This window comes from Aethalodelphis obliquidens, unplaced genomic scaffold (genome assembly GCF_003676395.1).
Source record: "Aethalodelphis obliquidens isolate GAN/ISIS:26980383/991018 unplaced genomic scaffold, ASM367639v1 scaffold12, whole genome shotgun sequence".
Taxonomy (NCBI): domain Eukaryota; kingdom Metazoa; phylum Chordata; class Mammalia; order Artiodactyla; family Delphinidae; genus Aethalodelphis; species Aethalodelphis obliquidens.
The window spans coordinates 31,525,089-31,541,015 of NW_020837956.1; the positions used below are offsets into that span (position 1 = coordinate 31,525,089).

Consider the following 15,927-nt stretch of genomic DNA (forward strand, 5'->3'; position numbering starts at 1 on the left):
TTTTTGTGGTACGTGGGCCTCTCACTGTTGTGGCCTCTCCTGTTGCGGCTCCGGACGCGCAGGCTCAGCGGCCATGGCTCACGGGCCCAGCTGCTCCGTGGCATGTGAGATCCTCCCGGACCGGGGCACGAACCCCTGTCCCCTGCATCGGCAGGTGGACTCTCAACCACTGTGACACCATGGAAGCCCTGGAAACACAGGCTTTAAATGATACATTAAACAAGATGGACTTAATTGATATTTATAGGAAATTCCATCCAAAAACAACAGAATACACTTTCTTCTCAAGTGCTTATGGAACATTCTCCAGGAGAGATCATATCTTGGGTCACAAATCAAGCCCTGATAAATTTAAGAAAATTGAAATTGTATCAAGTATCTTTTCTGACCACGACGCTATGAGACTAGATATGAATTACAGGAAAAAATCTGTAATAAATACAAACACATGGAGGCTAAACAATACACTACTAAATAACCAAGAGATCACTGAAGAAATCAAAGGGGAAATCAAAAAATACCTAGAAACAAATGACAATGAAAACACGACGACCCAAAACCTATGGGATGCAGGAAAAGCAGTTCTAAGAGGGAAGATTATAGCAATACAATCCTACCTCAAGAAACAAGAAACATCTCAAATAAACAACCTAACCTTACACCTAAAGCAATTAGAGGAAGAAGAACAAAAAAACGCCAAAGTTAGCAGAAGGAAAGAAATCATAAAGATCAGATCAGAAGTAAATGAAAAAGAAATGAAGGAAACGATAGCAAAGATCAATAAAAGTAAAAGGTGGTTCTTTGAGAAGATAAACAAAATTGATAAACTATTAGCCAGACTCATCAAGAAAAAAAGAGAAAAGACTCAAATCAATAGAATTAGAAATGAAAAAGGAGAAGTAGCAACTGACATGCAGAAATACAAAGGATCATGAGAGATTATTACAAGCAACTATATGCAAATAAAATGGACAACCTGGAAGAAATGGACAAATTCTTAGAAAAGCACAACCTTCAGAGACTGAACCAGGAAGAAATAGAAAATATAAACAAACCAATCACAAGCACTGAAATTGAGACTGTGATTATAAGTCTTCCGCAAACAAAAGCCCAGGACCAGATGGTTTCACAGGCAAATCCTATCAAACATTTAAAGAAGAGCTAACACCTATCCTTCTCAAACTCTTCCAAACTATAGCAGAGGGAGGAACACTCCCAAACTCATTCTATGAGGCCACCATCACCCTGATACCAAAACCAGACAAAGATGTCACAAAGAAAGAAAACTACAGGCCAATATCACTGATGAACATAGATGCAAAAATCCTCAACAAAATACTAGCAAACAGAATCCAACAGCACATTAAAAGGATCATACACCATGATTAAGTGGGTTTATCCCAGGAATGCAACGATTCTTCAGTATACACAAATCTATCAATGTGGTAAACCATATTAACACATTGAAGGAGAAAAACCATATGATCATCTCAAAAGATGCAGAAAAAGCTTTCTACAAAATTCAACACCCATTTATGGTAAAAACCCTCCAGAAAGTAGGCATAGAGGGAACTTACCTCAACATAATGATGGCCATATATGACAAACCCACAGCCAACATCATTCTCAATGGTGAAAAACTGAAACCATTTCCTCTAAGATCAGGAACAAGACAAGGTTGTCCACTCTCACCATTATTACTCAACATAGTTTTGGAAGTTTTAGCCACAGCAATCTTTTCTGAATCAGAAAAGAAGTAAAGCTGTCACTGTTTGCAGATGACATGATACTATACATAGAGAAACCTAAAGATGCTACCAGAAAACTACTAGAGCTAATTAATGAAGTTGGTAAAGTAGCAGGATACAAAATTAATGCACAGTAATCTCTTGCATTTCTATACACTAATGATGAAAAATCTGAAAGAGAAATTAAGGAAACACTCCCATTTACCACTGCAACCAAAAGAATAAAATACCTAGGAATAAGCCTACCTAAGGAGACAAAAGACCTGTATGCAGAAAACTATAAGATACTGATGAAAGAAATTAAAGATGATACAAACAGATGGTGAGATATACCATGTTCTTGGATTGGAAGAATCAACATTGTGAAAATGACTATACTACCCAAAGCAATCTACAGATTCAATGCAATCCCTTTTAAACTACCAATGGCATTTTTCACAGAACTAGAACAAAAAATTTCACAACTTGTATGGAAACACAAAAGACCCCGAATAGCCAAATCCGTCTTGAGAAAGAAAAACAGAGCTGGAGGGATCAGGCTACCAGACTTCAGACTATACTACAAACCTACAGTAATCAAGACAGTATTGTACTGGCACAAAAACAGAAATATAGATCAATGGAACAGGATAGAAAGCCCAGAGATAAACCCACGCGCATATGGCCATCTTATTTCTGATTAAGGAGGCAAGAATATACAATGGAGAAAAGACAGCCTCTTCAATAAGTTGTGCTGGCAAAACTGGACAGCTACATGTAAAAGAATGAAATTAGAACACTCCCTGACACCATACACAAAAATAAACTAAAATGGATTAAAGACCTAAATGAAAGGCCAAACACTATAAAACTCTTAAAGGAGAGAACATAGGCAGAACAGTCTATGACATAAATCACAGCAAGATCCTTTTTGACCCACCTCCTAGAGAAATGGAAATAAAAAAATAAAATAAACAAATTGGACCTAATGAAACTTAAAAGGCTTTGCACAGCAAAGGAAACCATAAAAAGAATGGGAGAAAATATTTGCAAGTGAAGCAACTGACAGAGGATTCATCTCCAAAATTTACAAGCAACTCATGCAGCTCAATATCAAGAAAACAAACAACCCAACCCAAAAATGGGCACAAGACCTAAATAGACTTTTCTCCAAAGAAGATATACAGATGGCCAACAAACACATGAAAGGATGCTTAACATCACTAATCATTAGAGAAATGCAAATCAAAACTACAATGAGGTATCACCTCACACCGGTCAGAAAGGCCATCATCAAAAAATATACAAACAATAAATGCTGGAGAGTGTGTGGAGAGAAGGGAACCTTCTTCCACTGTTGGTGGGAATGTAAATTGATACAGCCACTATGGAGAGCAGTATGGAGGGTCCTTAAAAAAATAAAAATAGAACTACCATCTGACCCAGCAATCCCACTACTGGGCATATACCCTGAGAAAACCATAATTCAAGAAGAGTCATGTACCACAATGTTCACTGCGGCTCTATTTACAATAGCCAGGACATGGAAGCAACCTAAGTGTCCATCGACAGATGAATGGATAAAGAAGATGTGGCACATATATACAATGGAATATTACTCAGCCATAAAAAGAAACGAAATTGAGTTATTTGTACTGAGGTGGATGGACCTAGAGTCTGTCATACAGAGTGAAGTAAGTCAGAAGAGAAAAACAAATACCGTATGCTAACACATGTATATGGAATCTAAAAAAATAAAAAAGATGGTTCTGAAGAGCCTTGGGGCAGGGCAGGAATAAAGATGCAGACATAGAGAATGGACTTGAGGACATGGGGAGGGGGAAGGGTAAGCTGGGAAGAAGCGAGAGAGCGGCATGGACATGTATACACTACCAAATGTAAAATAGATAGCTAGTGAGAAGCAGCTGCGTAGTACTGGGAAATCAGCTCAGTGCTTTGTGTCCACCTAGAGGGGTGGGATAGGGAGGGTGGGAGGGAGACGCAAGAGGGAGGAGATATGGGGATGTATTTATATGTATAGCCGATTCACTTTGTTATGAAGCAGAAACTAACACACCATTGTAAAGCAATTATACTCTAATAAAGATATTAAAAAACAAACAAACAAAAAACCTACCCGTTTGTAATTCTTCTCATTGGCCAGGGCTCCTGGTGCTGTGGGAGAGGCCATAATGAGGTTCCCTGACTCGGGATAGGCTCCGCTGCTGGTTAACTTGGGGCTTGAACAAGCAGGCTCCCACCTGGGCTTTAGATTCCGTGTCTGCTCTGCCTGGAGGGCAGGAGGGTGGTCTTCCAGGCCCTCCAGTCCCCTCACCATCTGTTTGCATCGCCTTCTCTCAGTTTGCCCCTCGCCCAGCCCTGTCACTTCCAGAACCATGCAAAAGCGGAAGACACACAGCTGTTGTCAGCTGTGAATGGGGGTGTGGGGGGTAAGGGGAGCACAGGAGGTAGTGGTAAGGTCACAGGTCACTGGACTGGAGGTCAGCAGATGGCTGTTCTAGTTTCGGTTCTGTTGTGTGACCTGGGAGAAGTCATTTTATGTCTCTAGATTTCAGCTTCCCCATTTTTTAAATGTGCTAATGACCCCATGCTTTGTCCCTCTCTTAAAATGACCAAAGAAGAGAAGAAGCTGAAAAGTGTTTCTGGCTGCCAGGTGTGCACCTCCTGACGGTCCCAGGTGGTGTCAGTCTCCTTCACGAAGCAGAGGGACGCTGGCAGCATCTCTGGTCATTCATAACCACTGGCGACGGAAGCAGACTTGTGGATGTTGTGTGAGGTTGGGCTTCTGGTGGGGACCTAGACGGGGGACGTAAGTGTCTTTCCCTACTCGATCTCTGTCCTCCCTGAGGGACCTCTGGCCTGTGAGTGACTCACACAGGAAACCACCAGCCATCTCTTCAAAAAGCTTGGAATCCTCTCAAGGATAGGCTTACTTTTTATTGCTCTGTGTTTATTTGGATGGTGGGGGGAGTAGTTTAGAGAGTCAAGGACAGATCCCTGGAGCGAGCTCCTCCATGGTAGGGTCTCCGTGATTGAATCAGTAAGATGGGAGGAGGTGGGACCTGGTGAGGGCTGGGTTAGGATCCAAAGTATCTAAATGCTGGTCCGTGGACCAGAACCAGTTGGTGACATAAAACTCTCCAGAAGCTTGGCCCCTACTCCAGGTTGGGATGGTACTTTTTGCTTTGTAGCTTCTCCAGTTGCACAGCCAGTTTGGGGAACCACTGGAGTGGGTGGAATTGGTATCTGAGGGCTTGCCTGTTAGGGGGCTCTGTGTTCCCTGCCCACCTGCTAGTACCCATCGGGAAGCTGTACAGTATTATTAGTATTTGTGTTACAGTGTGATTGGATTATTGTTAGGGTTGTCTATTTGTGTGGTTGTTCAGCTTACCAGGTGACTGCCAGCCTTCGTGATGAGCACTGGGAGCTGGGGAACTTTTGTAGTGTCTATAATTAAGTAGAGTGGACAAAATGGTAGGGAAAGATTCTGGAAGTATCTTATTAGAGTCATGGTCTGGAGGAGGCTCATCGTTCTGCTGGCCTGACCCTCTTAGTTTTGCGGTAGAAGAAAGTGGGATTCTTCCTGGCCCACTGGGGGAATCAAGTCCTAATCAAATACACTGAAAATGGGTTATAATTTTGAGGGCATTTGAGAAGGAAAGTGGTGGGGATGGGATAGCGCCCCTGATGCCTGATCGCCTCGAAAGCTTTTCTTTTTCCAGGCCCTTCTATGACTCATCTGGCCTCAGCTATAGCCAAGAGGTCAGAGAGGTGGTCTCACCTGGGGATTCTTTTTTAGAAATTCACCTTCTCCAGTATCTACACTCAAGTGCCCCTGGGAAACAGCATCTGTGGCAGGCACCCTTTTCCTCAGGCTGTGCTCTGATGGGAATTCACAGGCACAACCCCAAATTCAGAGGAAACAAACTCCTCTCCGCCACTACCACTGTGACCTGGTTTCCCAAAATGCAGGGCTCAGAAATCACTTTCTCATCAGGCTAAAGTCGCTGTGTTTTCTCTATCATTTCCTTCCCTTCCCCCCAACTTCCTGTTTTCTCTTCCTCTTTTCTCCATCCCCACCCCATCTCTCCAGCCCTGTCCCAGAACAGGAACAGAGACCGAGCGTTGATCATCACGATTTCCTTATGGGCCCTCTGGTTGCTCAGAGCCAGGGCCGGCCTGGCTTCTCTGGGGCACATGAGCCCTGGCTGGCAGCATACAGGAAGCCAGGGCCTTTAGAGCCTCCTGTCTGAATGAGAATCTAATGAGAATAACCCTTCACGTCCTTGCAACGTTAACAGCTGCCAGAGAACTTTCTCCTGCCTTCCAGCTAACACACTGGAAAAATAAGACAACTAGTGTCTTGGCCTAATAGCTCTAGTCCAGTTTAGATGGACAAAACATCGATTTGGGAGTTAGATATGAGTTCATGCCTGGTTCTGCACCGAACTCTCTTTATGACTCTTCAGGGCACTCTAGTTCTCTCTAGCTCGGTTCCCTAACCCTTTGGAAAAACGGAGTTCCTGGTACCTTTAGCAGAATTTTTGAGGACAAATTAGGAAAATGTAAGGTTCACCTGATGTGCCTGTTAGATATTATTTGCTTAACAACTGTGAGATCCCTTCTTTGGTTTTGGTTTTCGGCCCAGAGGAGTGGCTGTTCAAATGTTTGGTGTTCAGAAAAATCACATAATAAAACAACAAGGTCCTACTGTGTAGCACAGGGAACTATATTCAATATCCTGTAATAAACCATAATGGAAAAGAATCTGAAAAAGAACATGTATGTGTGTGTGTGTGTGCATGTATAACTGAATCACTTTGCTGTACACCAGAAAGTAATACAACATTGTAAATCAACTAGACTTTAATAAAAAAAACCAAGAAAAATCACATAATAAATGATACTCATGGGAGGAAAATCCATGTCTGTTCCTGTGTTTTCGTGAAACATGGAGAGAGAGACAGACAGAAAGAGACAGAGAGATAGAGACAGAGACAGAGAGAGACCAGGAGACCTAGAGGCTGGGTGCACATACATCTATCATTAAAAAACCAAGTCCACCCACTGCTGTGCCCACAGGTCCCACTATTCCATAACAATATTTTTCTAATGAGAAAAAGGGAGAATCCTCCCAACCCCATGCCTGAAGTGGACTGTTTTACTCAGTTAGCTCCCAGGAGTAAAACTACAGAAACAGCAATGTGGAGAAAAGTGCCACCTCTCGTCTTGAACATCCGTTAAATAAAAGAAAAGACTTCTATTCAGGGTCAGTGACCACTTGTTTGAGAAGCCAGCCCAATCATGTGGCTGCTTTTTTAAAAAATTCCAGAGACCAGAGAGTCAGAGACACATTCTAATCTGGAATCTCATACCAAGCGGCTGAGTGAAGCTCTTTTCTTCTCTGAGCCTCAGTTTCCCCAACTACAGAAGCATTAGACAAGGTTATTGCATTTCTTCCAGCCCTAGGAATCTGTGATTCTGGGATTCTCTCTGCTCTCCTTAAAAGAACGTGTTATGATGAGAGGAGAAGAGGAAACGGCCTCTCCTTAGTAACGTCACTTGCATTCCCTTTCTGCAGGTTATCCCTCACCAAGGACAGAGAAACCACAGGGCTCTGGAGGACCACAGCCCTGATTTAGGGAGCCAGACTTGTCTTGGCCAAACAGCTGCTCATCTGGTTCGTTCCATCAGCCTGGATTGGTGAATCTGAGTCACAAGGGAGATCTCCAGGTAAGAATCAACTGTCTCTGCTCATGGCCAGCAGAACGGTGATGACCAGCATTGTAGTGCAGAGAATCTGCGATATGCAGGCTTACAGGATACCTGCAAGTATTGAGGATGGTCCTTCCACCAGATTTGTCATCTCTGATTGGAAGCCATGCTTCCTAACACCACATACATGTACAAGGAAAAAAACCAAAAAGCAAAAAAAAAACAAGGACATAATGAAGAATTGATGTGCACTTCAAAGTAGCTGTAATTTTGAAGTGCTTAAATGTCCCTGGGTTCTATAACTGCCTTCTGAGTGGGAGCTGTTGCTATCTTGAGTCTTTTTAGTGTTTAGGCAGGAAACAGTCGCTTGGAACTACATGCAGGGGGAGAGCAGATTAGAGTTGTTGCTGGAGGTCGCTTTGTCCCTGCAGAATGCATCTGAGGGCTTCTTTCTGGCCATCCAGACTGAGACCAGCAGGGAGAGAAGTAGCCCACCTGGCATGGAATTTAGGTCTCATGCCGGAAGTCTGGCTGGCATCTCACTGTAACATTTTTAGAGGTAAATGCAGCTGGATTTAGAGGTAAATTCGGCACTGCGGTGCACCAGCCTCAGATCACCACGCCCCTTGCCCTCTTCCCTCACCTCCAGCACGTCGGTTCTCTCCCTCTTTCACCTTCTCCCAGTTATGGGCACTTTTCTTCTTATCTGGAAGGAGAGGGCCACACCTACTTGAACTTCATCATTGAACTTGGACCTGACATGGGCTGACATCCCTCTCCAGTGACTCAAGGTCTGCTGATGTCAGCTCCTTGGACTTTGTTGTATTAGCACATCTCCTCTAAGCTGGTCCAGGGCACCCACACATCCGAGGTCAGGAGTCACGAAGGAAGTGGCGGTACACTGAGATGATCTCACACCTGTTACTCTTTCAGCGGTTGCTGCTGTGACCTGCTCTCCTCTCCTAAAGCTCTTCTTTTGCATTTAGATATCCTGATTTTCCCTCAAAACTAAAACCAGAAGCATTTCATAAAGCTGAGAAGGTAAGACCAGGTGATTTCTCAGGTATTTTCCGATTCTGAGTTCCTGGGATTATTTTATCCCAGACTTGGTCCTTAGACCAGATTCTCATTCTTGAGGGGAACAGATTTATCTTGTGCTCCCTTCCTTTCTTCCTCTTACGGTTTCTTTCTCCAGAGGGGTCCCTGAGCTGTAGCATACTTCAGAGGAAGGAGAAGAGCTTTTTTTTTTTTTTTTTTTTTTTGGTACGCGGGCCTCTCACCGTTGTGGCCTCTCTCATTGCGGAGCACAGGCTCCGGACGCGCAGGCTCAGCGGCCATGGCTCACGGGCCCAGCCGCTCCGCGGCATGTGGGATCTTCCCGGACCGGGGCACGAACCCGTGTCCCCTACATCGGCAGGCGGACTCTCAACCACTGCGCCACCAGGGAAGCCCAGAGCTGTTAATCTTGATTTCAGAGTTCCTCTTCAATAGCAGCCCGCCCTCACCTCGCCTTGGCCAGATCGCCCTCTGTGGTTCGGCCATTTGAAGGTTTGCCCTGTTACATCCAACCTCAGGTCTCACTACCCTCCCGGCCTGTTGAGTCCATCCTTTGTCCCATCGGATAGTAGCTGAAAACTAACTCACCCCCAGCAGCCTTTTCACTTCAAACCAGTGTACTTCCAAGACCCAGAGGAACGTCCTCACAGTTGGAGCCAGCTGACTCGGGAGCAGGTGTCCTGGCCCCTCAGCGAGACAGTTAGGTTTCAAGCATGTGTTCGTCCAGGCCCACAGCACTGGCTCTCTTCCGTGACTGTGGACTGTTAGCTCTTGTGGGGCATTCATTTATCCAGCCATCCGTGCATTCCACAAATCTGTATGGAGCATGTCCTATGCAGCAGGGGTATTCTTGGTGTTAGGGGTCCACACGAAACAAAACAAAGCAAAAAACAAACAAAATTCCTGTTCTCTTCAAGCTTGCATTCTAGTGGGATTAGGGGAGTGTCAATAAATAAATAAGCGTATATTATACCAGGTAGTATTAAGTGTTATGGAAAAAATAAAGCAGAAATAATGATAATAAAGCCAAGTCAGAGTGAGAGGAAGTCGGGGGAACAGGCATTGCTGTTTTAGGCAGGATACCAGGGAAGGCCCCCCTGATTGGGTGTCATTGGAGCAGGACCCGAACAAAGCGAGGGAGGGAGGCTTGAAGGAAAAAGGAAACAAAGGCTCTCAGGTGGGAATGTTCTTGGGCTTCAAGGAACTGCAAGAGGATTGGAGCGGAAGGAACGAGGGACAGTGGAAGGAGGTGAGGACAGAGAGAAGTGGTTAGATGGTGCAGGCCTCATGAGCCACCGTGGAGACTTGGGCTTGTATGTTCTGGTTGGCTTTTCCAGAGAATCCTGTACCCTTCCTCCCTCTTCCCCAGAGAGTCTCAAAGGCTTCATCCCTAAAACATCCTGAAATAGAAATAAAGATGGATGTTCTTGACCAGTAGAGTATTTGCCATTCATTCCAAAACCCGTATTGGATACTGGGTACCGACACTCTGGAGGTAAATGAGAATTGGCCGCCCTGTCCTAGGAGCCTGTGGCCCGGCAGTGGTTCAAGGCTGCTTGGAGAAGATGCATTGATAAATCAGGTCCCAGTGAGCAGTTGTCCTGATTTGGTCATTGTGATACCAATTTGCTAGAGTAGGAATTTCCCCTGGGACCTCCCACAGGTCACTGGTACAAGTTCTCTTGGAATTCATCCACCTAGACTATTGCCAAGTCTGGCCTTCTGGGTAGAGGGAGGACCAATCCATTCAACAAACATGTGAGTGCCTATTCTGTATCAGCGCCAGTGCTAGACACCAGGGAAAAGGATGCTGAGATTCAGCTCCTGCCCTCAAGTTGTTTATGGTTTCACTAGGAGGCCTGCTAGTGACTAGACAGCACCCCAGTTATCAGTGTTCTGATCAGAGTGGGTGTGAGGGACCAAGAGGTGGGGCGCTTGAGGTAGTGAGCTCCCCGTCCTTGGAAGCATGTGAGCAGAGTGAGGGGCAGAGCCGGGGAAGCTTCCTGGGGACACGCTGTCTCCACTCCATCCTAGAGATGAGGGGTGGTCTGCTAGGTGAATATCGGGGAGGGTGAGAAACTTCAGGGAAGGTCTCCAGGTAGAGGAGAAGCATACACGAGGGCTGCCTCTTGGAGGGACTCGCTGTGGCTGTGCAGGTGAGGTGAGGTGAGTCAGAGAGGGACTCACTCAGAGACGGAAGCTGGGAGGATTAACCAGGGACCTTGAGTGTCGAGCTGAAAGAGTTGAGTCCATTCTGAGGACAGCTCAGAGCTGGTAACAGAGCTTTAAGCAAAGATAGATGGCACTTGCAGTCTTACAAAGCGAAGGGCCGAATTTTATTTGACCCCCTGTTCTCTAAAGTGCATATTTTATATCTACTCCCTGTAATATTATAAGATAACAGTTTCCTCAGCTGTAAAATGGGTTCACACAGATCAGCCGGATGGGAGGTTGTGAGGGTAGATACATGGCCTTCCCCCCGCCAGGGCCCTGGGGAGTGGTAAGTGCTGACAGCACTTCACGTGCAACTTGTTGCACAAATTACTGGTGAATGGTTAGAACAGGAGCCTTTTTTCTGATGAGAGAAAGTGGCTGGCAACAGTCCATGCTATTCTAGTAGAAATGATGGCATTTAGATCTTGATCTGTTTTTTTCTGGTCAGAAAACAAATACCCATTTCTGAAACCCTCTCTCTGCTGAACACTAAAATAAGAGTGTTCTCTTTAAAATGTGCACATTCATTAACCAGATAATACCTGAGCCCTCACCATGCCCCAGACACTGTGCTAGGCCTGGAAGCATCAAGACAATTCAAGCCCAGTCAGCCCCTCAAGGAGTTCGTAAGCTCATGACGAAGACAGAGGAGCCAACAGTCATGGGAGCAGGTGGTGGGCAAGAGCCCCGGCATGAACAAAGTGATGTGGGTGCAGAGAGGGAGCCTGCCCTCTGCCCAGACAAGTCAGGGAAGGCTTCCAACAGGGGCCATGTGAGCTGGGCACTAAAGGATGAGTAGGAGTTGGGATCTGGGAGAGAGTACAGAACAACACTGTCATCAACTCAGTTCTCTGTGATGGTGGTGGGGAGGAAATAGCCAGAGGCATCGTCATGCACAGATAATGCCTCAGCTCTGCTTTTAAAACTCCGCCAGTCGCCATCCTCCCACCTCGTTCCCAGCGGTGACTGAAAATAATGAAATTGACTAATTTGAGTTCATCTCTTCTCCGACGCTATGGAGGTGTTAGTGAGCAGAATAGGATAAGGCTTGGGGGGCCAGAAAAGAAGTAGGAAGAGGAGAAGGAGGAATCCATTTCTGTCATCCAGAAACACTGATTGAACAGCATAGCTGTGTGGTGGCAAAATTCAACTTTACAGAGACCTGGGTCTGCTTCTTCGCAGTGAAAACTACAAGAGATTTTTAAAACTGTATCTGTCCTTCTACCTTTCTCTTAGAAAAAAAATATATAGGTGTATATATGTGTGTGTGTGTGTGTGTGTGTGTGTGTGTGATGTATATGCACGTTCTCATGTGTATATGGCATGATATATATGTAAGTGCGTCTATACATGTATATGCCCATTTATATTATATAGAATTTATTCTAACCTAGCACAGAGCCTGGTGCCCATGACCTCCAGTCACACTTGCTGGTTGGAGATGGATATGTGGTTTAGAACTGACCTTGCTGACCTGCACAGATCCCCAGATGTGCCAGAGTCTCTAAAGGTCATGGCATTGGATGCTCACAGGCACAGCAGAAGGGAGTCTTGGTGTCAGCTACAGAAGAGGAGCCTGCAGCTCAGAATGACGAAGCATCTTGCCCAAGGCCCACAGCTATTAGGTGGTCAGGATTCAAACCCTCTTCTAACTGTCCCTCTTCCACTGTACATGCCATGCGTCACCCTCTCTATAAATGGGTGAAGCTTCCAGTAAACCAAGGAGGAGATTCTACAACTAAGACTTGCCCTTGGAAGCGTCCCTCAACTAGGGCTTCAAACTGCAGAGCTGGGAGGGCCAGTGGCAACTCACCAGAGTCAGGGATGCACGTGTCCGGAAATGCTCTGTGGATCCCTCCAGCGCTGGCAAGCACTCTATAGCTCGGCCTGCAGGGGAGGGAGAAGGGAGGAAAGAAGGAAGGCAGGGAGGGAGGGATGGAATGACAGGCATCAGGGTTAACTTGGGTTCTAGTCCAGGCCTGGCACTGACTCACCTTTGACCTTGGACACCCCTTCCCTTCCCGTCATCGCTAGGAGGGTGTTGGGCTTGATTGTCCAACTTCCATTTCTGAACTGGTCCCCAAGGAGAGTCCTTGAATCCTGCTGACTCCCCACGTCGTGCCGGGGGACCCCAGTGTAGGACTCGAATTTGCATCATCACCACCAGGAAGCTCTCAAAGGTGAGAAACCAAGGCCCTCACCTCCTCATGGACAGCCGGGCCTCCACCAGCCCTGGAAACAGAACAGCTGAGCCAGTACAGAGTAAAAGGATGGCTCGGCGGTACCTCATCCTCCCAGCCTTCTGCTGGGAGCCCCCGGTGTAGCTGCTGCCCTTGTTCAATCCCCTCTTCCAGCCCTCCGGCCTCCTTGCAGCTCTGTCTTCCAACCCAGAGAAGGGTTGGAAAAGAGGAGAATCAGCTTGGAGTGTTGGGCTCCGCCCTGATGGCAAGCTTCCTTTCTCTCTTGGGGACCTGTAAGCTGCCAGTCCAGGAGTCCCAGGAGGGAGACTGCCCCTGACCTGGAGAGCAGGAAGGAAGCCGGGGGTCAGGAGCACGCTGCACACTGGCAGAGAGAAGAGTCCTGCAGAATCGTTCATGTGACCGCAGGCTTGGCCATCAGTGCCCCGCAGGACCCCTTTCCCCACGTGTCAGCTCTTTCCGCCCTGACCCGGCTGCTAGCCAAGCAAGGAGGGCAACGGCAATCTACCAATTTTCTTCAGTTACCATAACGTGGATACAAGGAGCTGGACATGTGATGACATTTGCAAAAGCCCATGTCCCTAGTTCTAAGGGAGGCCACATGGCATGGTGTACATCAGAGTGGGCTTTGGGTGAGATTTGCTTTCACTGGGGTTGTCGTGAGATGCTGTGTCCTGCCGTGGTTAGTAGCACAGACTGCAGCTGGACAGCCCGGGCTGGGACCCTCCTCTGCTGCTTCCAGCTGGTGAGCTCGGGCTGACCGGACGTCTCATCCAGCTTGTCCTCATCTGCAGAACGAGAGCCCACAGGACCTGCCACACGAGGCTGCTGTGATCAGGGATGTGAGTTCATGCACGTAAGGGTGCAGAGCGGTACCTGGCCTATAGTCAGGGCTCAGTGAGTGTTCGCCCATTTTATTTTGATCTAAAGCCTCTAGAATCGAATATTCTATTCCGTTTCTGGGCTGTGCTGTGGGTTCAATCCTTTACTGGCTGTTTATTAAGCATCTCCTGGGTGCAGAACTCGTCCTAGATGATGGCATTTCAAAGCCGGAGTCGGCAACATGATAAACACAGTGAGACATCACTCCTTCTTTGCCATTGGGACAAGTGAAGCCTCGTAGGAGACCTGAGGCTGGAGAGTTCCCTGAGCCAGGCGGCTTCTCAGAGGAGCTGGGGGCCTGGAGTGAAGGGGGGAGATGGAGGCCTGAGCCGAGGGCTGGACAGTGGGTTGAGAGAAGGAGGGAGGAGTTGACTAAGGATGATTAGGGAGGGGTTCCATTCTGAGTGGGAGACTGGGGGAAGAGCTAAGGAGGGTGGAATTCTTGAGAGTGGTTTTCTGGTGTTGGTATGGGCGGTAGGCTCTGCTTGAAGCCTTTCTGGTGTGAAATGCCTGGGGCCCCCAGGTGGAGATCCATCCCCTTTGCCCAGCTCCGGTGTCAGTCGAGGAAGAGGGCTCAGGATACGCCAGCAAAGGGCCCCCATCGCACAGGATGGAGCAGGGCCCCTCTGCTCCCGGCAGAGCGAGCACAGGCCCCTCTGTGTGCGGCCCAAGAGCCCCAGCCAGGCCTCCTCCTTGAAGGGCCTGACAAAGACTGGCTTGTTCTCCCCTGACATCAGACCTCGCCCTCAGGATTTCTCTGTTCTTCTGGGGCAAGATCTCACACAGTGATAATAGAGTGAACGGGAAGAGGGAGGAATCAAGTGAAAGCTGTCTCAGGCGTCACCATGCCAACCCGCTCCCCTGGCTGAGGGTAGGAAGAGGGCGCCTGCCGCGTGTGCCCTGCGCATCTTCCAGGTCACACCCCGGCAGGGACAGCCCTGAGCTGCGGGCGTTCTGGTTGGAGCCGAACGGGAGCTGCTTGTATTGGTTCCGAGAGATGCTAGCTGCCTGGTCAGTGACGGACAAAATATTAGTGAGTCACATTACTTAATTGCTGCATACAATGGGTGGATTGTTTTCTGTGTGTGTGTGTGTGTGTGTGTGTGTGTGTGTGTGTTTTAGCTTAAGTAAGTATTGCATTTAAACACCTGGGTTTTCTATTTTAACAAAGATTTATAGTGAGTTCTGCCTTGGAAGTTTCATAAAAGCTTACTGTTTAGCGGGATCTGTGAGATCACCTGCTCTTGAGTCTGTCTGACCCTCTTTTCAGATGAGTGAATGGAACCCGGGAGAATGGGAGACAGGAGTAAAGCTTTTATAGGCACCCAGGATTCGGACCCTGTGTGACAAGTACTCAGCATAAGACCCCTAGTGAGGGCTTACTCTGCTATCCCTGCTTACTTTTTGAGCTTTGACTTGTGCCAGATGGGGTCAATAAAGGAACTCACTCGTAAAACAAAATGAATATGAAACCAGTCCAAGGGGAACCGCTAGTTTCATTTATCTTAAAATAATCAATCCTAAAACAACCGTTTACTTGTGAGATACAGGAAGAAAAGGGGATTTGACACCGGAACTTCACATCCTTAGTCCAGTGCAGTGGTTCTCAAGCTCATGGCCAGAGCCATAGGCTAGTAAGTGAAAGGGGAGCCCGTGTCTCCACTGTCTCTTCAGTGTGTTTCCCACACTCCATACTCCACTTCATCAAATGACCTGGGATTGCTTTCTTTAGCTGGGTTCTCAGCTGGTAGGAACTGCGGAGCAGTCCCAGACCTGGTGCTTGAGTAACAATGTGCTGTCTTCAAGTGGAAGTTAGAAGTAGCCTGAACAGTACTTGATCTGTCTGTGAGGACTGAGAGCCCTCTAGCAGATGCAGGGCACAGCTTTCAAATTTAGTCATTTGTGGCCACAGACACCAGCCGGGGAATCCCGGCTGCAGGGTAAAGTTTAAACCAGGGTAGTGCATGGTTGAGTCATCAAGAGCACGGCCGGGTTTGAACATCAATCTGGAAGTAAACTTGGGAAGGTTGTTTGTTTGGTTTAACTGTGGTCTTGCTGGATCCATCCAAACAGGGAAGTTCCACTGTGACTCTGCTGCCTTCTCTGTGTATGTT

At 47.1% G+C, this 15,927-nt stretch overlaps 1 protein-coding gene across 1 annotated transcript in view; it reads left to right on the forward strand.

Moving 5' to 3' along the window:
- Positions 1 to 15,927, forward strand: part of CYRIA (CYFIP related Rac1 interactor A) — a 107,342-nt gene that overhangs the window by 41,886 nt on the left and 49,529 nt on the right. The window contains exon 2 of the mRNA XM_027113787.1: positions 7,330 to 7,481. The gene's annotated coding sequence lies outside the window, so the exon portion shown is untranslated. The remainder of the gene's footprint in view (positions 1 to 7,329; positions 7,482 to 15,927) is intronic.